The sequence below is a fragment of the Pteropus vampyrus genome, unplaced genomic scaffold, assembly GCF_000151845.1.
Source record: "Pteropus vampyrus isolate Shadow unplaced genomic scaffold, Pvam_2.0 Scaffold82, whole genome shotgun sequence".
Lineage (NCBI taxonomy): Eukaryota > Metazoa > Chordata > Mammalia > Chiroptera > Pteropodidae > Pteropus > Pteropus vampyrus.
Genome location: NW_011888863.1, coordinates 6,339,936 through 6,344,764, shown reverse-complemented (window position 1 = coordinate 6,344,764; position 4,829 = coordinate 6,339,936). Strand labels below are relative to the sequence as shown.

At 34.0% G+C, this 4,829-nt stretch overlaps 1 protein-coding gene and 1 pseudogene across 11 annotated transcripts in view; one reads left to right on the top strand and one right to left on the bottom strand.

The window, feature by feature from the left end:
* Positions 1-4,829, bottom strand: part of BICD1 (BICD cargo adaptor 1) — a 179,659-nt gene that overhangs the window by 66,359 nt on the left and 108,471 nt on the right. The gene's annotated exons all lie outside the window — the stretch shown is intronic.
* LOC111741859 lies at positions 32-150 on the top strand (annotated as a pseudogene).

The window sequence follows — 4,829 nt, the reverse complement described above, 5'->3', positions numbered from 1 at the left end:
ACTAGTGACTTATGTGCTATTTAAAGTTTGAGTCTACGGCCATGCCACCCTGAACAAGCCCAATCCCGTCTGATCTCGGAAGCTAAGCAGGGTTGGGCCTGGTTAGTACTTGGATGAGAAACCATCTAGGAAGATCAGGTGCTGTAGGCATAAAAAATAAAAAATAAGGGGTTGTAAGCTGACAAGGTCCTAGTAATCTATGAGGTCAACCAAGGGTTGCCTCGCCTAAAAAAAAAAGTTTGAAACTCCCTTAACACACACACTACTAGTTTGTCTATATCATTTATAGAAAATGTACAGATTGATGATTGGTATTTGGCTTCATCTGTTATATTGTCTAATTTTAGCTATATGAGCTGAGAGTATAAAAGACTTTTTTGTAAACTTGAGTCTTGATTTCCCTAAAAACAGGTATCTTGTGTGTACCTTTGTGCTTCACAATCTGAACACAAAGCATATCCACTGAGATAAAAAAAGGCCCTAGAGAGGCATCTGAAGTCTCAGATCTGTCTGTTAATCTGTTTTCATTCTCCTGTTGTATCGTATCCTTTAGTTTACCAAAGCTGAGGGGGCACAGAATAAACTATTCCAATGTATCTCTTCAGTCTGTGGATTATTTCAAGATGAAGACAATTGGGGCCCAGCAACTCAGGAAGAGGCCTTTATCTCCCCCTTAACTGTTTAAAAGAATTTAGGTAGGGCTATTGTACCAATTTGAGAGCTGTTACCAGAGATAACTTTTTATATCAGAAAGACTTAACTGCATGCTATGGCAAACATCTGTTTACCAAACATTTGCTCTTCTCATCTTCCTGTGAATTGTTTTCCTTCCTTCTGAAGCCCCAGACCCTTAACTCAGGATGGTACATAAGCCTTAATTACCTGACTTCCAGGGAGACTCATATTTTTTATGGGGCTTCCATATGTATGAAATTTTTTTCCTATGGTTAATCTGTATGTCAATTTAATTATTAGACCAGCCGAGAATCTAGGAAAGAAGAAAAGTTTTCTGTCCCTATATAGCCTTATATGACTGTATCCTTTAGAATCTTTTGGGTCCTCTTAATGATTTGATCCTGTGTAGATGCTAAAATGTCAGTAAAAGCAAACAAAAACAGAAACTGAGGCTGCGAAAGTAGAATGCATTCATTATGAATTCCAGCAACCATCCAGGAAGACACTACACAGAAGACGAGAAGGCACAGCCTCCATCCCTCACATCTTGCATACTCAGACTAGACTGATCTGCTCAGTCACCAGAAGGCAGGTTATACATGCCAGCCCTGAAATGAAACAGTGTCAAGGATACAAACTGCATCAGAAATTTTGTGCCTCCCTAAGAGAATATTCTAAAGCATTTTCTTCACATACTCTGTAGCAGTAAAAAACATTTGGAATACAACATTTTTCTACAAACTGTATCTTTGCAGATAGAAGTCTAAAACCAAATAAAGTACTACTACAAGGCAAGATGAACAGGAAGAAATTCAGTTTACATTTTAAAGATATATATACATCTGTATGTATATATAAGTACATTCAATAACATTTTTCCTTCTTGGCAGTCTGTGGTTTTCTCTTTTATTTAAAAACTGCTTTATTTTCATTACTTATTTTATAATCACACAAAGTGATTTTTCAACCAATTACAGAGCTGTTTAAGAGGGAAATCTTGATTATTTAATGTTTTAATAAAAGCTATTTTAACCACATGCATATGACTTATCAGACATAGGAAAAAAATTCTCAGCAAGAGAGCATTATGACTCAACCATATATTAACTAACATGTATTAGTAGTTGCTAATTAAATATGTGGTATAAGAAGTTAAATAAAAAGAATTTGCACTTTATATTTTACTATAATAATGAGTTAACTGAGGCCCAGAGAGATTGAGGAAATTAGGGTAGGTCACAGAAGTATAAAATAATAGCTCTAGGTTTTTACCCAGTCCATCATCCCTAAATCTGAGCTACTATCATTAGAACACCCTGATTTAGACACCCAGACAGAAAGCCAAAGAAAACAGACTGAAACGAAAAGAATAAAATATACAAGGAGAAAATGAAGAGTTCTCTTCAAAATGAGTTTCTCATTTTCTGGGCCTTTGAGCTCAGGAGGAGGCAGGGAGTACTACGAAAACAGAGAACTAAGGCGTCATTGCCTAAAACTCTGAGTACAGTCTTATTTGGCTCAAAGGAAGCACACTAATTCAGAGGGAAAATGGAGTGTTTGGGAGATGAGAACATGCTTTACCTCTTTGGAGACTCAGAAACCTACACAGGAACTCAAAGGATGGCTCCCTTCCCCCAGTCCTGGGAAAGAATTTTGGAAAGCGTGAATGAGTGTCTTCTTTTGGCACCCGATGGTCAGGGGCTCACACAGCCAGAGCTGCGCTGTTGAGAGAAAATGATGGCTTCTGGCTGCTGAGGGACTGGTGTCTATGTTGTCCTTGAAGACCCCGCTGACCACACTTCACACATAAGGTCTCTCTCAGTTTGCAGAGAAAAGAAGCTTTTATACCAAACAAAGTCTAATAAGAAGGCCTTTCATAGATATACAAAGACCAGTGATGTAGTTTTCCCTGCCTTGAATTTCAATTAGTATCCTAGGCAATAAAATGACTAATTGAGAAATGTCTGCATTTAGTCTGGGGGCCACGGCCAAAGAAATATTATAAAATATATATATTAAAAATCACTACTGGCCAAAAGATCTCTCAAAGTGTGTGTGTGTGTGTGTGTGTGTGTGTGTTTCATAAATATTCTGTTGGAGTTTCAAAATCTTATCATAGTTTTGCCTAATAACTCCTGAAAATTACCTTTTTGCTTTACCTATTTAACATTTAGTGAGTTAAATATGTTCCCATCTACCATTTAATTAATCAAATATGTATGAGATAGCTTCGATTCTTTGGTGGTACCTCAATTATTTAATTTCACCTCTATCAAACTTGTATACTTTCAGTAAAGCTCACATTTTCCAGAAACAATTAGACTGACAGACATTGGAAACACGATTTTTTTAGTAAGCCAGAGATGCTTTTTTGTAATGTATCGACCATAACACAAATATAGTATCAGTTGTATTAAGATATTCAAGATTTGTGTTATTTTATTACTGTCATATTATTTTATTGTTATTATAATCTTGTATTACTATTCATATATTATTTTATTCATCACTATTTTAATCTCTTTCATTAATGAATTGAGACTATAAATCTAAAGAATGATATTTTAGATTAACCACAATTGTAAATTAACATATGTCTAGGGCCTAAGATATGACTGGCTTAAAACAAGTCGATTTTAAGCAAACATAACATTAAATAGAATTTTTTTAAAAAAAATCAAAGTGAACACTCTTAGAGAATATTCTTAATTAGTTATTGACCTGTGTCTCAGATGTCAGATTTATGGTGACATCAAAAGTCAAGTTCATAGTGTTATAAATCCAGAGAATTAAAAATTTCATTTCTAAAACTGTTAAAAATACTAAAATGATGCACTAAATAAATGTCTACCCATCCTTGATAAAATATTTCTTTATACATTTTTTCTTTCTCGATAAAATCAAATAAGTAGGCTATAAGTTTAGTCTAGTAAAAATGCTTTTTTGAATATGGAAACTAGCTCGTTAAATTACTCATTTTACAGTTCCTATATAGTACTTAGGTCTGAAGAGGAATATGCTCCACGTTTTCGCAGTCTAAGAAAATAATTTAAATTAGGAAAAAGAATTCCTATTACCAAAATCTGGGAGGACAGCATTCCTATTTACATTCCTTTTTTAAAAAATCATAGCCACATTTACTCTAAGTCCAAAATATTATGTATTTATAAACCTATTTCCATTATTATGTTTTAAATAAACCTGTCTTTCTAACATATACTACTATTTAAATCTAATGACATATTAATTCTAAGAGAAAAGAAATAAATAATGACCACTTGAAGTCATGAACATATTACTGATAACAGAGGTTCTCAAAGTGTGGTGCTAGAACCGGCAGCATCAACAGCACATAAAAATTTGTTAAAAATGCAGTCTCGAGCCCCACCCCAGACCTACTGAATCAGAAACTCCAGTAATCTGTGTTTTAACAAGCTCTTTTGATACATGCTAAGTTTGACAACCACTGGTCCAAATAAGAAAAAATCAACTTACAACAGCTTAAGTCCATCCAGGAAACAGATGCTCATAGTAGGTTGATCTATTAGTTATTCAAAAATGTCAACTGTCCAGTAATTACAAATAAATAAGTGTAACAGATAAACAATGGGACAAAATAGAGAGCCTAGAAACACTCATATTTATATTAAAACTTAATGAACGAGTTCATACCTCAGAGGGAGCACCCAAAAAAAAAACCCTTATAAACAACAGAGATGTCACTGCAGATTAGTGGGGAAAAGATAGGCTAGAGGAAAATATATGAGAATACATATAAAACTTTGCAACAGAATTTCTCAAATAAGAAACAAAAGTGGCTTACCATGGAGGAAAAGATGAACTTCTGTTCATCTAATATAATTTACAACATAGCAAAATGAAAAGATAAGCTTCTACCTAGGAGTAGATATTTCTCATACATATTGACGAAGACTGGTATTTAGTATCTGGTATTTAGCAACAACTATTCGTTGAGTGCTTATCATGTGCCAGACACTATTATAAATGCTAGGGATATAATAAGCAGCAACAAACTACACAAATCTCTGCTCTCTTGAAGTTACATGCCTTGCTTAACAATAGACCTACCTAATCAATAAGTAAATTATAAAGTTCATTTATTTAAATTATAGGTAAATTATATACTTAGAGGG